The sequence below is a fragment of the Crocodylus siamensis genome, chromosome 2 (genome assembly GCF_052110815.1).
Source record: "Crocodylus siamensis isolate JL-2025a chromosome 2, ASM5211081v1, whole genome shotgun sequence".
Classification (NCBI taxonomy): Eukaryota; Metazoa; Chordata; order Crocodylia; family Crocodylidae; genus Crocodylus; species Crocodylus siamensis.
The window spans coordinates 147,405,008-147,427,077 of NC_143396.1; the positions used below are offsets into that span (position 1 = coordinate 147,405,008).

General features: G+C 40.0%; 1 protein-coding gene across 3 annotated transcripts in view; it reads left to right on the top strand.

Annotated features, from left to right (window-relative positions):
• The first annotated feature begins 271 nt into the window (after positions 1–271).
• Positions 272–22,070, top strand: part of CCSER1 (coiled-coil serine rich protein 1) — a 1,425,236-nt gene continuing 1,403,437 nt past the window's right edge. For all 3 annotated transcript variants that reach the window (XM_090037073.1, XM_090037075.1, XM_090037076.1), the window contains exon 1: positions 272–402. The gene's annotated coding sequence lies outside the window, so the exon portion shown is untranslated. The remainder of the gene's footprint in view (positions 403–22,070) is intronic.

Here is a 22,070-nt window from a genome sequence, read left to right on the forward strand (position 1 = left end):
AAGCCCTTGGTGTCAATACCTCGCCTTGAGTCAGAGGCCGTGGCCGCCGACTCTCCTCCCCTGCGCGCCCGCCCCTCCCTTGCCCGCTCGCGCGGAGGCGAGGCGAGGCGCTGCCTTCCCGTGAGGTGGCAACGCGGCCCCTTGCAAGCGCCGCCCCCAGCCCCCCCTCCAGCAAACAGCCGGCTGCACACACAGGGCAACATGACTGCCTGGGAAGAGGCGGCTCTGGCAGAGGAGCTGTGCTGGCTCCAGGAGGATTATTAGCCCCGGATCAAGGGGGCGTGCGGGGAAGGCAGCCGGCCCAGCCCGCAGAGGCGGCGGCGGAGGGGGGCGAGGAAGAGCCCCCCCATCCAAAACAGAAAGCGAGCGCTGAAGGAGCCCGCAGAGCCGCAGTCCAGCCAGGTAGCCGATCCCCCTCCGTGCCCCTCTCCCTCCCTGCGGGCACCCGGCAGGTGACAGGGGTGTCACAGGCGGGGGGGCAGCAGCCGGGCCTTGCTGCTCCTGCTGGGGTGGGGCAGGGGGGACCTGCCAGGCGTCCCGCCCCCCTTGCTGGTTTGGGGAGGGGGAACTGCATGACATGGGGCACCCTCCACTCCCCCAGGGCGGGGGCATGCGCGGGGGGAAGGGGGAGTGGTTCTAGCATGAGATTGCTCCTTTCTGCTTTGGGTCCTGCAGGTAGATCCGGGGCTGGGGAAGCAAGCAGCTTTGGCAGCTGATTGGGAAAGGAGGAGGGAGGAGGTGGGCAGCCCCTGTGTTGCTGCTCCAGCAGCAGCAGGAGAACCCGCCGAGGCTGTGCCGGGGTGGGGGGCTGTGCTGCTCCCCAGGATCTGGCGGCGGGGGGCTGCTGAGTGGCGTTGTGAGAGGAGGCTGGCTGTGCTGGCAGCTCGCAGTCACAGCCGCAGCCTGCTTTGCAGCACTTCAGGGGAGCGCTTGGATGCTGGCAGGCAGCGGAGACAGTTTCCAAAAGTGGGGGAGCCCTGGGCCCTCCATTTAAACCACACGTGCCCTGGGCGCACACGCTGCCTGGTGGCTTCCCTCTCCCTTGCTGCCCATCTGCAGCAGCTGCATGTGGGCAAGGGAGGTGGATGAGGCCACGTGTGGCCTTTGTGGATGGTGGTGGAGGAAAAGCAAGCCACCGGTGACACTCCTGTGAATGATTTATTTTGTGCTGAGAGCCCATTCTGCCTCACATGGGGCCTGGAGCTCTGCCCTGAACTAGTCAAACAGCTACAAGACAAACCTGGAGTAGGAAGCACACCCTGAGAAATGCAGAGGGCAGGCTGCTTTTCCTTCTCTGGTCAAAACCTCCCATTCATGCCTGTGAATTTTTTTCCTGAATCACACCAGGGTGCGAGTGTTAGGTGAATTGGGACCTAAGTTTGTCATCTTTCACATGACCTTCTTGGAAGATGCCTTTAACGTGTGGGGATTGAAGGAAGAAATGATGTCTTGGGAGTAAAAATGAGTTGGATGTGGTTGTATTGAATGTGTTGTTTGTAGTTGTTAGCTGTTTGCTACCTGTTGTTGTTCTTCTAAAACACATGATCTGCATTGAAGAGTTTCTTCGCATGGGAGGGGGTTGTGAAAATCTCACGTGTTCCTTAAGTATGTCCAATTTTCATATTCTTAACTGATTGAGGTGTTCTCCACATTCTGTCTTTCCTTGAAGGAAAGGAAAATTGTTGAGAGTTGTTTCACTGAGTTTCTTTCCCATGGAGAGGGGAAGCTTCTGAGCGGTATCATAGCACAGTGTTTCCCAACCTTTTCCTGCCCAAGGCATGCTTACATTAATAAAAATGCTCTGCGGCACACCTGTTAAGGCATTCCCCATCCTCATACCTATTGTAGCTCATTGCCATGGCAAAATTTGGCTGCACACCTGTACATTTTTGACGGTACACTAGTTGGGAAACACTGTCATAGCAGTCTCTCCCTTCAGCTTCAGTGAGAACCGCAGCTCAGGAAGTATGTATAGTACTGCTTATTTTCCTGAATTTTTTTAATACTCTTTCACAGCTGAATGTAACTAGAAGGAAAACTTGAAAAAAATCTTTTTAGAATGGATTCAATGTGAGACACGTTTTTTTTCTAGTATATATTGCACTTGAAGTGTTTAAAACCCTCAAGAGGCATAGGAGGGGAAAGACAAGGAAGGTTTACTAGTTACATCAAACAGTCTCACTTGCTCATACTTAAAAGGGGGAAATAGGAGCGTGTTGCAAAAAACAGTTAAGGCATATATAAAAATGAAATATTAATGAGCTGGAAAGGCTTACATAGCAAACACATTGCACCTAATCATTCTGGAAGATTTTGTCCTTTTTGCAGCTCTCTGTAGCACACATGCAATTTAAATTAAAGAGCAACAGGATTTGTAACTATATATGTAGAAGTATACAGTGGTAATAATAATAGTACACAAACATCTTTCTCATGATTGTTTGTGGTGGGAGTTGCTTTTACTTTTGTTTTTGAAGGCTGGTGTAGAATAGATTAGATGCAACAAATGTCTGATGTCTTAGAAATCTCAGTGTCAAGGGCTCGAGTCAGTCCTAGGCTACACCAGAGGATGAACATAAGCCTCAGGTGACAGAAGCTTTCCCAGAGGGACTGTTATGACTCTGCAAACCTTGCTTTGATGTGGCTCTGTAGATGGCCAGCATCATTCACAAAATAGGTGCCAGTTTTCTAGGAAGAGGTGAAGTGAAACCATCCAGGGATTCATGCAGATGCACTAAGAGAGCGTATCTGCTATACAGCCTGTATGAGTAGGGTTCCTTAGGGATCCTCTGCTGTAAATGGGAGCTCCTTGTTTCAGTAGAATCCCTGGTGGTGAATGCTATCTGGGTACAACCACAGCTCTTAGGACATAGTGGTGGCAATGACTGGCTGTTGCAGAGCAGGAAGTGCCCAAGTCCAAGAGGCTTAAACCCAGTATTAGCAATGGGAAAGAGAGTGCACAAGTGTCTGTGTACTGGCTATATGCTTTTTTATGGTTGTTTAATAAAAAATTGTTTGGCTGTGGCTTGTCAGGATCTTTCTAGTTTTTGTAGGAAGCAAGTGATAAAAGCAGAAGTCTTATGATAACAGCTAGCCCATCTGGGGAAAGCTGGAGCATTTTATAAAACTTCTATTTTTATAACTGTGGCCGAATCCTGCCTCCTGTGCAAGCCAGTGAGAATTTAAGAAATTTTCATTGGCTTTTGTGGAAGCACGGATAGTAGTAGTTCTCTCAGGGAGTGATTCCATTTACTTCAATGATAAATTTGCCAATTGGTTAAAAGGATGGAGTCCTTGGGCATATCCCCATGAGCATGTAGTTCCCCTAGGGACAAATGGTAGCAGCACATATTTGTGTCGCTGCTAGTTGTCCGTGGGCATGCCCCTGCATACACTCTGTGGCCCATGGCAAATTGCCCAGGGTGCAATAGGGGAGGTGGGGTCAACACTTGGGTTCATTCCAACAGCCTTACCTAGGGTGTCAGGAGCCTCCTGGGACAGCAGCTGTGGCAATCCGGGTGCAGTAGGGGCTCTGCACAGGTTGTATGTAAGGTACAGGTTGAAAGTGGGCTGGAAGAATGGGACAAAAGTCTATGCAGATCCATGCACCCCTTATAGGTAAGAGGAGAAGAAAGATATAGTCTAGGTTGCAGTAAATGCTGAGGACAGGCAGCCTTTGTATTTGAGGTTGAAATCTTTCCCCTTCCTCTTGCTTAATGTAGTGAATAAAGATTTGTGCTGTGGGTTATGTGTCTGTAAGTAATAGTAGGGCAGTGCATGAGTGAGTTAGAAACCAAATGGTTCTCTCTCCTGACATACCTGAAATGATGTGAGTACTTTTGTCCTTTGTACCTTACTGCAAGGGAACAGGAAATGGATCTTCAGAACCTAGAGTTCTGCTCCTAGCTTTGCCCCTGTTGTGCTGCTTGTGTTCAGACAAAAACTTTTCTGAAACTTAGTTTCTGAGGGCACGTCTACACGTGCATTAATGCACTGTAGTTACTGTGCGTTATGTTTAGTCCTTTGTAATAACAGATACTACTAGCGCAATGCTCAGTAACCAGCAGTACTGCACAGTAGTGCTGTTACATGCTTTTTTGTGACCATAATGTTCAGGAGACTAATTCTACTGCATATTAGCATGGGTTTTGCCTGCTGCACTAATGCACACTAGAATTAGTCTACTGTGCATTTAACATCTCTTGTAGATGCTCCCTGAGACTCTTAGTCTCTTAGACTTTCTGAGACTCGGACTCTTGGTAAATAGATCTGCAGTAAGTGTGTTTTCAGACTTAACAGGACTAGTAATATGTAAGTAACATGTCTTTGTTTCTTCTGCTTTGACATGCTTCTCTTTTGGAATATAGGAGTTTGAATCTTCTAACTGTGCTCAAAGTTTTTTTTTCTCGTGTTGTTCATATTCAAAGTTGTATATGTGTTGGAGATTCTGCAGGGCCCAGTCCATCAGTTCTTATTCACTCCACATTTAAGGAAAATTCCCGGCAACTTCAGTGAGGGTTTTGTGGGAGTAAGGCCTTCATAACTTGACTTACTGTGAAAATATTGATTGTACTTGTGTTTGTTTGTTTGCTCTTGCAGATGCAAACAGAGGCCCCACTACAGCAATTGACTCCATCTGGGCAAATCCATATGCCTGTTTGTAGTCTTTTGAAGTGTCTGGGGCCTTGCTTGGAAGTAGCAGTCTGCCTGTGTGTCATCAGTTGCAGGGTCAGCATCATTTACAGTAACAGATGGATGTGGGTATTTTTGTGTTATAAATCTCAATAAATACATATTTTATCATGTAATGCAGATGAGGTGTAAGTACTGAGTTGGTATAGAAATGTAAATCTTAGAAAGCATTTTTTGAAAATAGATTTATCTATGTAGAATTGAAAAATGTTTCAAAATACACATGCATGTGTTCACACATGGAGTCACATATTCAGGACATTTTCATTCTTCAATTGTCGACTGCATATAGGAATAATGTTATGTAAAGAGTACAAAACTTTGACAGGCGTTACAGATTTTTTTATTAAAAATAATTTAAGTTTATTGTAGAAGGTTGCATAGGTGTACTGTACCGTTCTTAAATTGATGTATTGGCACATTGCAGGTGCCAAAAAGAAACCTTGAATATATTTCTGGTTATAAATGAGTAAAAAGTGCACATTTTGTATTTGGAAGAAATGCAACAAATAAAAATAATATAATTAGCCAGCTCTAAAGGCTGGAGACTGAATCATATTTCCAGCCCTGCACTTAAGTGTTGCATTTACACTGGGAGTGAAACTGAAGTTGCAAAACTCTTATTGATTTCAGTGAGGCCAGGATTTTACCATGTAAGAAGCTCTATTGAACTCTAGAGGTCAATCTTTCAGTCTAAAAGTAATCAGATGTATACATCTTTGCAAGCTTTTTATCCCACCATGTAACCTGTGACTTCATTGGATCTCTTTCTTTATTGGATTTATTTGGCAGCCTTCTATAATGGTAGGAAAATGTGCTTCATTGTTAACCTTGCCCTACTAAAATATGCTTTTTGTAGTCAAACTTTGCTACTGAGAGTGATGGCTTTGTGATATGGCATGTAAAATACACCATTTATGAGCACTTAAAATAGTATGCATAGTGTAATTTGTACCTGTAGCATTTCATATATATGTCTGTGCTTCAGCAAGGAAATATCTGCATTATTATCCATACAATTGAATTAATAATAGCATAGTTATTTTCTAGTTAAATTCATGGGCATTTTTTATTTATTGCTTTTTCTACTGCCTCTCACTGTGCTTCAGTCGGAATGTAGCACTTAGATAATACAAAATCACATGTTCCATGACTGACAACTATGCTATGATTTCCCTATTGGACAGTAACAGAATACTTATGCTTCATACAGAAGGCTATTGGCTTTATCAACACCACGATCGGCCCTAAATATAATAGTCATTTTGTAATAAAATCTGAGGATAGGGTATGAGAAGAACTACAATGAGATAGGAAGAGAACACAATATATACGCAACAATCTTGTAATTTTAAAAAGGAGAAATTGCAAAAATATCTACATTAAAATCTTTGTGCTGCATGCATTTTGTGTCTTTGCACAGATTATTCGATGGAGAAAAACTAAACAAACTATTGAAGCACAAGATCAGCTTCATAATGCACATACACGATGCACTGTGATTACAATTGTGAATGCAATGGTGCTGAAAAATGTATCTTCAGAATTTTCTATCAATATTTTTATGTATTTCTGCAATTTAATTCAGATACCAATAACCTCATAACATGGGCCCTTACGTCCAAGTCTAAGATAAAGGTAGTTGAGGAGAATAAAAGACACTTTTCCATTATTTAAAAAAATACCGCTTAATTTTTTATAAAGCTCTGGCATCTCAATATCAGAAACTTGAGCTCTCGCAGGATGGTAGCTTTTGTGTGACAGGTATGTTTTACAATGGGCTGTTGATAATTGGTTGTGATTAAATTGTAATGTTTTTAAAAATATATATTTTGCATGTTTACTTCAGTTTGTAACTCTTAAGACTGTCACCATTATGTTGGTTCAATGCATGTTTGAGAAAATTTAAATGTTAGTACTATATTTTTATATGAATTGTGAAGGTTGATTTGTCCTGGACATTCAGTTCATCATGTTCTTGGTGTAAATTGTTGCAACTTCAGTGGAACTGTCAGATCATGCTAGCTATGAACTACATTAGTACAGTCAGATCCTGATTGTGTGTCTAGTTTTTACCAAGTTTCTTATCACTGTAGTATTTTAGTATTATTCACAAAACCCCCACAAATCTATTTCTTCTTTCCAGCTGACAGGCAGCAGTGAGATTTAAATTATTGTAATTTTTTTTTAAGTGCCTTTGGTTCACTTTCATGAACACTTTTACATGCATGGAATATAAATTTGTCCAGCTTGTCTAATATAAGATCTTTCAAAGATGATAACGTAAAAAAATACCATGATAACAAACATGATACAAATTTGTGCTGTCCCTATGAAATGTTTCAGCTGCAGCCTCTCTGACCTGGTCCTGGTTGCAATGACAGCGGTAGCACAACCAACTTCTGTTGACTTAGTGGGTGTAAGCGTTCTGATAAAGAGTTGTGCTTATCCATTTCTAAGAACTCCAGCTTCAGTGTTTCATTCTCCTAGTCCCGTTCTGATGTGCTACATAAATACTTTTTCTCATTCAAATAATTTTGAAATACTGTATGTTGATAAATTGTCTTACGTTTTAGATGGCATATCAGGGTACAAATTTGAATGCTTGCAACAGGTTTCCCGTTCTACCTGCTGTGGTACAATTTACAACCATATTTTAATCTAATGTAGAAACTGTGAGATGGTGATCCTGGACCTTGAACAAGTCATAAGGTTTGTCATTCTTTGTCTTGTTTTGTCATCTATAAAATGGGGACATCTGTGCTAATGTTACCTTGTACCTGTGAGACTCTGCTAGTCACCAGTCCCCTATAAAAAAAAAAAAAATCCTTTTTTAAATTAATCACAAAGCATTATGCAGCCACCTGTTAAAGCTAGACCTACTATCACTCCCTTTGGCCATTATTAACAGGTTTCATTGTAGCGTGTAACTATAAGAGGAGAACAATCTTTTTTTGAATAAATTAGAGGTGAATTCTTGATGATGAACTGAGTAGGGTATGACATATATACAATGGAGCTAGTCAAAAAAATAGTATGCCATTATTTCTATTAATCAGCACTATACATATGTCCTTAGTCTGTCCCAGGATAATAATATTTATTGAGGCAATTTATGCCCAAATCACGTGGGGCAATATGAAGGCTTTAGATAATATTTTAATGTAGATACTGGAGCTACACAAGCATTAGTTTGTTAGTATAATTTTAAGGTGTTCAAATATAACCCAGTTTACCCAGCATAAAGATGCTTCCAATAGTGAATCCAGGGTGTGTTAATGATGCTTCCTGGTGTAAAATGCCCATAGAAGGATGGAATAGCTTTGTCCCTTTTTCAACCAGACAAAGTGATCTGACAAGCCTATGTTCATTCTCTGGATCCACATACTTCTTAAGATTTATTTTGCAGCAGATTCTGTCACAATTAGCGGGTTTAGAGAATGCTGGAAATACAAGGATGAGAGCTGTAGATTCCCCGTGTGGACTTACTGAACCCCATTTGTGCAGAAGCATGAAAGGGGAAGAGATGCATTGTAAGCATGCTTTCTCAGTAGTGTATGGTATAATTGTTACTGTACCAAAAATAGCTGTATTTCAAAGGATCATGGAAATATTCATGTGTTTTTTAGGAATTAAGCTACTTTTAGATGGCCAAAAAAGTTAATATTTTTAACTAACATTACAGAAGTCTAAATTATCTAAAAGGAAACCAGAATAATTCTAAATTGACCTCATACTACATATTAGCTTCAGTAAACGTATTGAAATGGGAGGGCAACAATATAATCTTTCTTTGCATGAATGCTTACCTGTATGAGGAAAATGATAATATGTGAAAGCATATTTATAAGTCTTCATGAAATACACTATTAAGAAAATTAATTAATTATTTTGCATACTTCTTTCTGTTAGGAGCTGTTGAACTGTTTAAGGAACAAGAGTCTCTATCAGTCTTGGGTACGATAACAATGTAAAGCAGTTGCATTTTCAATTATAAGTTGTCCTACTTAAATTTTAATTTGATGCCATGCATTGTTTCAGTTGTCAGAAGACAGGGACAATTTTGTTTCCTTTGTAAATAACAAAGTTGGTTTTATTTTTTTAATCAGAGGGCCTGATTCGTCGCTGCTCTGCATTGTACCTTATACTTGTGCAGAGTATACATATGGGACATAAGATGGAAGCATCCTCATTTGGTAATGTAAAATCAGTCTTGCATTCACTCAGTGTTGCCCAAAGTGCAAGACAATGCAGAAGGGTGAAGGTGAAAGTATGACAGAATCATAGAAATTAAGGACTGGAAGGGACCTCAAAAGATCAAGTGTCGTTCCTCTCCCCCACCCCCAGCTCTGGGCAGGAATACTGCTGAGATCAAGTGATCCCAGCAAGGTGTCTGTCCAGTCTTCTCTTGAAGATTTCCAAGTTTGGGGACTGCACCACCTCCTTCAGAAGTCTATGCCAGTTTCTGGTCACACTTAACTTTAGAGAAGTTCTTTCTTGCATCCAACCCGAAACCATCCTCTAACAGTTCATGGCCATTGATCCTTGTTTTCCCTGGTGCACCCCAGTGAACAGTTTTTCTCCCAGCTCTCAATATTAATCCTTTTCATGAGATGAGCACCAAGCCCCTCCTCAGTCTTCTCTTCCCCAGGCTGAACAGTCCCAGGTCCCTTAGTCTTTCCTCACAGGTTAGGGACAGAAGTTACAAATAAACTGGTTTAAGTGAGCAGAAACTGGTTTAAACATTTAACAGAACAGAAGCTCAGAGCACATAAACCAGTTTTAAAATGGCTGAATCTGGTTTAAGAAAAACCTGGTAGAATGTAGTATCAGACTGAACTGATTTGGGTCAAACTGGTTTATGAAATTTCTGTCCTAGACCCCTTCCTGATTCAAGTTAAATCACAGCCTCCCAGCATGCTTTCCAGCCCTGGGCTTGACTGTGCTTTGCTGTCTGCTCCAGAGAGCAGGACTGGTCCCACCCCTCTGCTCCCTAGCTGGAGTATTGACAAAGTGGGAGTGGGGGCAAGACTGGCTGGGGATGTAACCCAGTCTGAAGGGGAGGGACTGCCCCTCCCCCAGGCAAACCCTGGCTTGGGTCTGGGGCCCGGGAGGGGGGTTAAACACACTTTCCCCCATTCAAGCTTACTGCTGACTGCAGCTGTAGACTACAAATCCCAGAGGCATTTGGAGGCAGGGAGGGGAAGTGATAAGCAACCCTGCAGAGTTGTGCTGCTGTAATTCTGGACTACAAACCCAAGAGACCTTGGGGGCAGTAGGAAGAGGAAGTGAACATACAGCCAGAGAGCTATGTTCTAGTGTCTCCTGGCTTCTGGCCCGAGCTACTACAGGCATGTGACTGTGTTGACTGAGTCAAAAGTAAATGTTTGCCCCCACCCCGCTCCCAGCTCATCTGTAAATGCCCTCAGGTAACCATAAAAACAGGATCAAAGAGCCTGATATTCCAAGCTACCAAGTAACTAGCTGCTGGTCTGACTGAAACTTGTGGGAGGTGCAGGTATTGGGTGCCTCTGAAGATGAATTATAAGAGCTCCACCCCACACTGGTGAAAATTTTGTCTGTTTAAAGACTGTTAATGACGTGATAAATGCTGCACAAAATCCAGTTGAAGCAGGCTTAAAAAAAAGGCAGGAATTATTTGAAGTTTTGCTTAGCTACTAAGTACTCAGAGAATGAAAATTGGAGTGTTGAAACAATACTACAGGTTTGGGGGAAGATTCACATGTAAAAAAAAAAGAGAGGAAACAAAGGTGCAGGAAGGAAGGATATGAAATGGAAGGGAAAGGGAGACAAAGAACAGGGAGTAACTAATTCATTATGTAAAACATGGTGCCAGAGGGAACTTGTGTGTGTGTGTGTGTGTGTGTGTGTGTGTGTTACTCTTTACTTTAGTTGAACTTAGTAAGTGCAGAATTAGCTACTGTGACTGGAAAAAAAGTTGTAGTGGGTACAAGAAAAATGAGGTTACTTGGGCTCTATCCATAGCATTCTATCACTATGCATCCCTCCCACCAACTTGCATTTGCAAAAGGGGCAACTGGAGACTCCTTTAGTCCCATCCCTCATATCTCCTGTCCTGCAGCTTTTTACATTTGTCAGTGAATTTACTCAGTATCATTATGGCGTGTAAGCTGAATCTTGAAATATAATAATGGGTGCAGCTTTATGCATTAAAAATAAATGCTAGTTGATTTGAGTTGTAAACCTGCCTGCCTGTCCCAAACAGCCCTGTAGCATAAAGTTTTCTTTGACTTTCATATTTGATATATTCGCTAGGGTAATAACATACAGACTATTTCATTTCTAGAGGTTAGCAACTATGCTTTAGCTTGAAAACACTGTGGTCTTCAACAGTCAAAACTCCACACTTATGCCTTACCCCCTTATTACAGGATGAGGGATGTATGTGAGAGATGTGACTGAAGTCTCCAGTTGCCCCTTTTGCAAATGCAAGTTGTTGGAAGGGACATATAGTGACAAAATGGCCATACTCATCAGTTGGATATTTTTATATGCATGCTATATAATGGCCTTTGGTAGAGTTTGAAAACATACTGCGGGGTTTTCAGACAATGAATAGTCATAGAACTGAGGTCACTGAAGTAAAGGATATCTTTTAAAGAAGTAGACATTTACATTTTTCTTTTATTTTTAGCTGTTTGGCAAACTGAAATACTGGCAGCATTGCCAAGCAGCTTCAGAATGATAGACTTTTAAGAACAGTAGAGAAAATTAAAGGGTTATTTTTATAGCACTTTGTCCAAGTATGTAACTTCTTAACCAGTAGCCTACTTCCTGAACAGAGAATAACTGCCACTAGAGTAAGTTGCACAGAGTGACTTCATGGTGCATGGCTTAATTCTAAACAAAAGAGAAAAGAGCTCATTTGTTTTGACTGTTCAAGCGAAAAATGGTAATCGAAAAAAATCATAAACAGTGTTTAAGTTCACTTTTAACTGTGTAAAATTGTAAGGTAAGATTTTTTTAAAGGTGTTTTATCACAGTATGCCTTTACTTGTGTCCAGCAGTTGTGTTTTGACAATTCTCACATGTTAACCTTAGTTCATAGCTAGCAAAAACTGTTTTCTCAGAAACAATTATATCCTCCTCTTGCATACTGTGAATAAAATTATGCTTTTCTTAAGTATAAATTGTAACATTTTTATTTCCAGTAAAGCACATTTTCTCAAAGAGGACAAAATGTATGTACGGTAAACTATGGAATTCTAGAAGACATAATGCTTCATGTTTTGACAGTGACTTCTTTGTTGATTAGCATTGGAAGCACTTGGGTACATAAAAATTACCTTCCTTAGGATGTTTAATGTAATTATTCCCTTTTGGGGTTCCTTTTACTTTCTGACCATCGCGTTTATTGCTATGTGCCTGAAAAATAAAATCACAAAGTCGTGACGCTGGAATTACCAAACTTGGTGTTACATATTCTTTTGACCAAGTAGACTTTTTTATTTGTGATTACTGAAACGAAAGTATGTAAATATCCGCTGGCATATGTATACGTATAATTGGATGTCTAGCTATCTAATTTGTTTACAAGGCCAAAGTTGAGATTCATGAGTATTTTTGTGGGTACATAATACTTACAGCTTACATTTTTCTGTAGAATTAAATAGACCTGATGATAGAAATAATAAAGACAGAGGAAGGTAGATGGTTTTCCTGGTTTTGAACCCTCTGTGGTAGGGAAGGATAAAGTTGGAGAAAGTGTGAGGATTTGGGGTTTTCATTACACTTCCTCTTTTTCTCATTTGAATTATGCAGTGATGCCACAATGTAGCCATTGTCTCCATCAGGGGTTGATTGTGAATCAACATGCTTTGATGCCAGTCTTTGAAAATTATCTGGGACAAAAGGATTGTTAAATGTGAAATGGAGAAAGCTATTCAGTACTCTCACAACATATTCCCCTTCCCCCTTAGGTTGGAACCTAAGACGACTGATTGCATGTATAACACTGACTTCCAAAATGTGAGTCAGAGAAACACTACAGGAATTATGTCATAAGATGCTTACATAGTGTTGTAGCTTTACACAGCATGTTCTAAATATAGCCAAAGCCCCCATCATAAAGAGCCTATATAATTGTAATAAAACAAGTCAAGGCATGACATGGAAAAAGCTTAGAGAGCAAGGGGACTATTCATAACGAATTATGAAGAACTGCTTTGAAAGGCTAACTTTTAAAACAAAGGTTTGAAAGGACAGACAAAACCATAGATGACGAAGCTGAATTAATATTTTACCACAAATAAAGTCTCATATCCCAGTTTTAAGAGGAGAGTGTTCCTATCTATTTATTTTACATAAATATAAACAGTAAGCACACCAGATTTCTGTGGGGGTGAGAAGACTGGTAATTATTAATGGAGAAGTAAAATGATTTCCCTCTGAACATTGTAGGGTCAGATCCTCAGTTGGGATAGATTGTTGCAGTTCTACTTTCTTCAGTAGAGCTGAGGATCTGGCTTTTATCCTGGATTGGCACTTGTATTCAGAGTATGTGCTCATGCTGAGCAGTGATTGCTGATGACTAAGTGAATGAAAGAATAGAGCAGGCTGATAGTGTGGTACACTACTAGACTGCTGGTAGCAACAGAGAGCCTGGTAGATAGTTCTCCCCTGATAGTGTTGCTGGCTTTCTATCCACTGAATCTGTATTTTTGGTTCTGGGAACTTTAAATGAAACCTGGTAGCTTTTAATAAGGTGCATGTTGTTCAGAGGCTAAGTGGGACAGCAGTTGGGGGCAGTGGAGAAAGTCTTGGGCTGTGTCTCCAAGATTAATTTTTCCTTAAGGCTCATAATTATGGATATCCTGCAAAGCACCAAATAAATGCACATGCACACTTCTTAACTCCTATGATTTGTTTGGGAGGGGAACAGGTGGGGAAAGTGGTTGATAAGTGAGAAATATAAGTATTATAGAAAACACAGGACTGGAAGTGGCCTTCTGGGCTAAAGTCCATTCCTATGCATTTGCAGGCAGTTGTTAACTGAAGAAATCTCCAGTTTGGACTCTTAATAGCTGAAATGTCAAGAGCACCCTGTAAATGTACCAGAAGTAAAAGCAGGGAGGAGGATATCATATGTGAAGATCCTGAGAACTGGTAGGTTGATATCAGAAATGTCCAATAAGCAAACCCTTGTTGAGAGAGGTAATAATCTTTATTTATGCTGTTAGGCCAAAACCTAAGCTGATGTAAAGTGTCAGCTATAGCACCTGCAGTTATGCCACTTTATACCAGCTATGTCTCTGACTCTGCTTTTGATTTTAATACTGAACTGAAGTTCTAATGGAAAAAAATTGCTTCTGTAAAGACTTCAGTCCTCCTGTCTTTTCAAAAGGGGCTGAGGACAGCATGGTCTGGGAGCACATAATAAAATCATACCAGCAAAAGTAGGAAAGATGAAACCTTACTTCTGTTTAATAAAGTGAGAGTGGGAAGGCAGAAATAAATGTCTTAATGACTGTCACCCATATGTCAAGAAGAAGGTATTAATGTAGTGTATTTTCTCATATGTATAAGTCCTCATGTCAAGAGCAGGCTGGAGAACCAGGTGTACATGGTTGGAGGCAATTGAAGCAAAAGTACCCAAGAAGAGAATATTCAGTGCCCTGGCAGACTTAATTTGAGGAAGAAGGAAAAACCTTCCCAAGGACATGGCAAGCCATTTGTTCAGTGGAAAGAACTATCTTCAGTTATAGATTAGTGGTGAATGCAAAAAGAGGAAAGCAATGTAGAATAATTCTGTTGAAGCAGTTGTGTGTACTGGTCTGTTACCCTGATAGCAGATGAGCAGAACATTAACTTGCTTGCGGGGGATGAGAAACTTGCAGGGAAGTTGAACAGTAACTTTCAGTACTTCAGTCCTGTTTTTGAGTTTTCAAACAAGTAACGTGTCTCAACTATACCTGATAATGAGGTATAACATAGGCCAAGATACAGAATAGATCTTGAGGATGATGTTTGCATTAGAATGCAACCCCCCCCAAAAAAAAACAAAACAAAACAAAACAAAAAAACCAAACCAAACAAAGAAAGAAAAGGAAACAAAAAACCCCAGTGTTTGGTATTATTACATTGAAAGGTTCCTCATATGGATCTTTATTCTCAACACAGGCTGGGCAGAATGCTGTACAGGTTGCTATTCAAAGATATGTTTATGCATAAAATGGGCTTGGTCCTAACTGGCAGGTGTGTAGAAGCACTTGCTGTGCTTTTGTATAAAAAATGCACCTGTATGTTGGAATGAAAATCTCAGCCAAGATAAACCACATTGCTGAGTAAAGCCAAATGATTATAGGGTGGAACATTCCTTTTAAACTGGAATTCTTGCATCTGCTGGTTTGTTCTGTCATCATTGTGCTGTTGTGTGTCAATTCTAATTATTTCTATTACACATTCAGTAATACTGCTGCAATGTATGTGGAGGTTTTTTCTCTGTATCTCCTTTAAATTGCAGTTGTTTTAAGAAGGGGAGTTTGAGTTTAAAGGAGCATTTTGTTATCCTGTATATGTGAAACTTAAAAATGTTTAGAATTTTATTAGCAGGATTGAATCTACAGCAATGGTAGCAGTTATAGGAGTGGAGGAAAACTCATCTTTTTATTTATTTTTATTTCCCTGGGGTTAATTTTTCCATATCAAAAAAATCAAGCAGAATACTCTGCTTGGATATTTACTGGATCATCAACCCATATACTATTATAAACAAAATATTTTCTTAATGGCTAGACCTTCCATTCTTATTCAAAGAGTACTGCTAGTGAAGTCTTCAACTGCAGGGTCATATGTTATTTCATTTATTAAGGTAAGGAAAAGGTCCCAGTCTCTTTGATCCAAGGTATTTTCTTTTTCTTTTTGCTGACTGTATTTCTTCTCTTTGTTGAGTAATTTCTTTTTGTTCATGTAATGAGTGCCAGGTCAGTGTGGGGAAGCCTATGCAGAAAGATGCAATGTTATTTCCTCCAGTCAATTAGGAAGCCAGTGGACTTCTGAGATGCAAAAGTGTGATACATTCACACTGGTTTCTTTAACCATGGGGTGGGCCTGAATTCTGTTTTGTGAAGAGTTTTTACTTAGCCTAAACCACTTGTGGCTAGGTCCTTGTTCAGTATGGATAGGCTCAGCATGCTGAGTAGGGATAAAGGATGTGTTTTTCAACCTGATGCTCTTTATTTATGTAGGAATAAAGGTATGAATTTGGTGTGATCCCAGAACCACTCACTCTACATTCTTTTGATTTGCCTAAATCCTTCAGGTTACAAAAGGAAAGAAAGCTCTGCAGTGTTTCCATGTGTTGAACCCCTGTTAAAAAGAATGGGAATTATTTTCACACAAGCTTCAGAAGGAGGGTTGGTTTATATTTCCAACAGTCCAAAAGACTTCCAATAATTCCTTGCTTACCTTTTAGCAAACCCAGGTTCAAGCAGTTAGTGTGATTGCTGGGGAGAGGAAGGGATTCTTTTTTTTCAGAAGAGCCAACCAAAGCTTACAGTTCACAACAGCTTTTACATATATATGTACCTCATTCATCTAAATCACATTTTGTCAATGTCTTGAGTGTAATAAACAATATGTCATTAAACCAGTAATGACCTCCATGGGCTTTCAGAAAATGCTATCATTACTGAAAAGCTGGGTTAATCTCTTACTAAATCCATAAGTAATTCAGGCCTTTACTGTGGTTTCAGCATTTTTCCTTAGAAAGCACAGCCTGGTAAAATGATAGAGATCAAGAGAAAAACCCATAGATACACAGCCTTAGAATCAATCTATGATTTAAATGCTTAGATGAATATTACATCTAGCTCTTAAATGCCATTTCTGTAACTCCTGTTATTTTGTATTTTTGGGTGCTGCTGATTCACAAATTGAGCATAAAGTTTTTGTTACAAAATGGTCCTTAAATAAATCATTAAATACATTGATTCAGTCATTTTCAGTCAGTACAGCATAGGTAAATAGATATCTGAGAGATTTTAAAATTATATTGTTAAAGGAAGAAGGGGAAGATGCATGTGTACTTGATATGTGTGTGCATATATGCAGTGTTCTGCTAATGGATAGAAGAAATGGTGGAAAGTAAGCTGAGAAAATTTTACACAGGAAAACACTTTCAAGTACACACAGTTTTAAAGCTGTTAAATTTCTGGCTTTATAGACATACATTTTTGGTGTATTTGTAAGAAAAATTTGTAGTGAGACTTCTATAGTGCTGTGTGGTATTTCCTGGCCAGGACAAAAATAATTTCCATTGCATCTTGAAACTGATAATATTTAACCTTACAAGGTGAAGGGTTGATGTTTTGGAATGAGAGCCAGGGAAATTTGGGCCAGCTTTCTAGCTAGTTCTTCCTATAATGTTTAGCTTTACTTTTTAAACAATTCTGATTGTCCCATTTCTGATCGTATCTGATAAATGCTGCCATTTCAACTGAATATCTGTGCCCAAATTTATTGTAATGTCCAGATGTACTCCCATGTGTTTGAGAATTGTCTTTGATCCTCTCAGACTCATTTTTGTTTATGACCCAAAGAACATTTCCAAACTCACGGTCCCAAAGGAGACAGGGATGGGGGCTTGATGTTTTTTTCAGAGTATGTGTTCAGTATTTCGGACGATCCTGTTGCAGGTGTGAGTGTAAATATAGATTGAAATGCATAGCTCTGTGAACTCAAGTTTGAAAATACTGGTCTGTCAGTCTTGTTCTCCAAAGGACCCTGGATAAAGTTTTGGCTTCCTTGAAGTCAATGACAAACTCTTTGTATGTGCTGTTGTGGCGAGTTTGTAAAAAATACTGCAGTATAATCTAAACAGCAGTAATGATAGTCTATGGTAATGATGTAGTTGACAATGTTTGCTAAAACTATTATTTAGTTTTAAAATTTTATCAGCGTTTATTAAAATGCTGTGTACTGCTTGTTTCTTTAGTCACATGTTTGCATGAGGTCTTGATTCTGAACCTACTGTATTGTTCCCCAATTATTAAAGCAACACTTCTTTCTGTATTTCATCCCCAACTTCCTCAGGGAATGAAAGTAATCTACTCTTGATTATACCAGTAGTCAGTTACTTCCTTTTCTCTGCTGGCTCAGTTCTCTTGGCTGGCAAATTTAGAAGAGCAGGAGGAAGGAGAATTGAGGACAGCTTTGCCATTGTCTGCCTGACTGCTTGGGCAGGTGGGAGAATAGTAGTTGTTCTCCCAGCCATAGTGTGAGAACTGCAATGTCTTGTGTTTTTTTTATTTCTGTGCATAGTACAAGGACAGGTCATAGTCCTGCCCTTTATCAGATTATTGTGTCAGCAACATTGTGGTTCATTATATCTGAGCACTTTTTTTAAAGAACATGCAGGTTCTTAAGGTTTCAGTTACCTGATGACACAAAAATGGTAGCATGAGGAACAGTAAAGACTAGTCAGTTCCACAGAGTGATTTTGACTGTGTAGTAAACTGGATTCAATGAACCAGGCATTTTGAAAAGTAGTGACTTGGATAATTAGTAGAGATTGGGGTGGATAATCATTCCAACAATAAGCTGTCTGTGCAGTGCAATGGCTAAGAGACCAGATGTGATCTGCAGCTGTCTAGTGGGATACGCTGAGTAGAACTTTAGGTGTTGTTATTGAGGCTTCATTTTTGCCATTAGTGAGACAATTGCTAAAATACAATGTCCTGTTCTGGTGTCCAGACTTTTGGGTAGGGAAAAAAAAGGGTATAAATCTAAAAAGTTTCAGAAAAGAGCTGTAGGAAAGATCCAAGTTCTGAGAAACCTGCCGTACAATGAAAAATTAAAGAAAATATATGTAGATTTAAAAAAAAAAAAAAAGTAAACCAAATTTAAAATACCTAAATGTAGATGAGATGCAGAAGGCCCTTTAATATCAGGATCCAATGGATAGGAGCTGAACATCGAGAAATTTAAAGTAGAAAAAAGGTGTAAAACCTATTCAGGTTTAGGATGGATTCTCTATCACTTCAAGTGTTTATATCAAGATTGGATATTTGTCTGGGAGCTATGCCAGGACCAGTCTAAACCAGACCAGTGTAGGCTTAATATGGGAATCACTTGGCCAGGTTCTATGGCATGTGTTTTCAGATTAACATTCCTTCTGGTCTTAAACTGTGAATTACAGGGCTGATCTTAGCATATTGCTTAATTTATCCTAAATTCTGTTAAAAATTGGGTGGACTTTTTTGCTTTGGGGGTTCTCTCTTTTTTTTTTTCTTTTGAGGAGAATCTGAAACAGCAATAAAATCCATTTATAAATATCTAACATTGTCTGTCCTGTCACACTTCCTTTTCTCTGATTAGGGATAATCAACCAAACAAACAATGAATATAACTGGCAAGCATGTGTCCTTTATCTGGACTGCTGCCTTTGAATGCTATAAAATAGCAAAGATATTGAAGGGATACTGTCAGTGTCATCAGTCATCATACTATTTTTGTTTTTTCCCTTTTTCCCCTTAAGAGCTAACTTCCTAACACTTTAAACATGGTTTTCTTGTAATGTCCTTTTTCACTATTGATGCAACCCATTTTTTCTGTTTCTTCCAACTCAGAATCTGAAGATAAATTGTTCTATTTAAGCTGGCTTCTCCCCCCCCCATTCCTAGCTAGGACAAATGATCAGGGGCTGCTGGGGGAATGAACAGGGGCTTCTCCCCCCCACCCCCACAGCTCCTGGTTTGATTCCCCAGCTCCTAATCATTCCCCCCAGCCCCTGCAGGTTCTACAGGGGCTGCCAGCTCAAGCTGCGACTCATCTGGCTGCTCCCTCGGTTGCTCCCTGCTGGGGTGAGGCAGGCAGTGCTGGCAGCGCCAGGAGAAGCGTAGGGGCTGGGGGGAATGATTGGAGGCTGGGGGAATGAACAGGGGCTTCCCTCCAGCCTCATTGCTTCTTTCAGGGCTGCCAACAGTGCCTGCCTCACCATGGCAGGGGGGCAGCCAGGGGGAGCTGCAGCTTTTCCCAGGGTTGCGGGCTCAAGCCAGGGCACGCCTGGCTGCTCCCCCAGCTGCTCCTGCCGGCACTGCCTGCCTGTATAGTCTGGCTGAATAAGATTCAGCGCAGAATATCTTTGGATTCGGATTTGGCTGAATCAAATCGGGATGGTGATTTGAATTACCGAATCGAATCACTGTTCCTTCAAATCAGAAACCGAAGCTAATACTTTGTGCTTTGCACAGGCCTGCTAGCTAGTGTTCAGAACCTTGCTGGTTGTTTTCCTTTAGAAAGACAATTTGATGATAAAGTTAAATATTTATTTGGTGCTGCTGTTAATTTACAAAGGATACGCTTAAATTCTGTTTTGTTAAAAAAAAAAAAAATACAGTAGGAACAAACAGCAGAGTGTAGATGGAGGTGGTCAGTCCTGTAGCCCTTGCGTTTATCATCAGTCCCAGGGAAATCCTTCTGACTCGCAGGTTGAATTCTGCTTAGCCTTATGCCTTGGGTGGGACTTATTTTTATCTTCAGCTATTGCTACATCATAAGGAGCCATTCATTTATTCCTTCTTGTAGCTTGAATAAAAGACGGTTAGTGTGCTTTTAATGAGATGCATGATTGATTAGAGCAATTAACACATTCCATCTTAACAATTCATTGGCTTCAGTTACCTATCAAATTTGGAATTTCCAATAATTGTTATGTATGGCTGGGATGACACTTTAAATAGATGAAATTTATTGGAGTATATTCCTGTATTACAGTTACCTCAGACTCCTAATATTGGTATACCTCAGTAACAAATATGATTTCTGGAAAACAAAGATAGATTTGGCTCAGACTTCTATATGAGCTGACCTGTTCTAGAACTAGTTTTAACAGGCCTTTTGAGGTACCCATTATGATGAGATATACCAGTAAAATAGTTTTGGTGGGATTTATAATTTGCGTGTGATATTGTGTTCGTTGTTTAAAAACAAACCACCCTGAAGGAAGCTCCAGATGTGACAGTCTTGTTAAAAGAACTTAATTGTTTCAAAAGCAAAGAGAATAAGGAGGTTAACTGAAACATGCCATGTCTTGGTTCGTGGTTAACTGAGACATGCCAAATGTTGTCCATGACATTGCCATAATAGGGCGTGTTAAGAAGATTGTCAAGGTGATGTGTTACACTGTACTAAATTAATGAAGGACATATGGCATGTTTCTCAGTCAGCTATGAACTTCTGGTTTTCATTGCGTTTTATATAGGCTTAATGCTTTTTTAATATAGGTTTTGTGTGAGTCTGTGATTTGATTTTATACCACAATATCATAAAATACCATAGTAAGATATAATTATGTAAGATATAATTAAACTACTAAGCTATAGTTTAGGATGATGCATTATTTCCTTTTGAACTGAGGCGATTCTTTCATGTGGTTTCCATGTCTGCTATTTGTTGCTCTTCAAAATATTAGTAAAAATCCACTTGAAATACATATCTGGTAACAGTGAAAAGCTCAAATTTTTTATGACTTTCAGGTTTAAAAAATACTTGGAGCCCCTCAGAAACTGCCTTAGTTAAAAGTGATGTTTTATACTAATCAAATGAAATGATGTAAAGGAAATTTTACAAGAATGAAACCAATGTTAATGGACACAGACTTGAAGTAGTCATACAGAAGTTAAATGCATTGTTCTATTGGATGTATTGTACATATAATAAAGGTGTATATAAGGGCAATCCTAGGCATAGACTAATAGGGGAACTGCCAGCATGATGAACTTTAGTGGAATTGTTGGTTGCTAACAAGGAGCTAATCCTAAACAACTCTGTGACTAGGGATGTTTCACTCTGAAGGTTTTCCTGCCTAAGGAGTTACCCTGTTTTTGCTTCATCAGCTATAGCCAGTTCCTTTGGGAATTTCAGCTGGATTTCTACAATGGTTTACACTGGCTGCTGCAGTGCACTACTGTTAGTGTTCAGCTATAGCAAAATATTTTGAAGGGTGTTTAGGAAATTGTAGAAAGGCAGATATACCTTTTCTGGAATAGTGCTAAAAGGTTATGAAAATTGCGTAGATATGTCTTCTACAAATGCAGAAAGCGCTAACTCCTTAACATACGTGCGCACGCAATGTACCTGATCGTTTTCCATTGACCCACAATCAAACTAAAATGCATGGGAGGTTGTTCTCAGCAGTCCTCCTAGACTCCCTCCCTCCTTAAGCCCACCAGAGCCTGAGCCCAGACATCTTTTAGAAGTACGTTAAGACCTTCCTATTTGGGCAGGCAGTTAGCAACCAAGGCTAAGCTAAGATATTTGGCTTTTTTTTTTTTGGCGGGCAGGGGTGGGGGGAGATGTCTCTTGTAGGTTTTGTTCTCCTGTTTTATAACTTATTC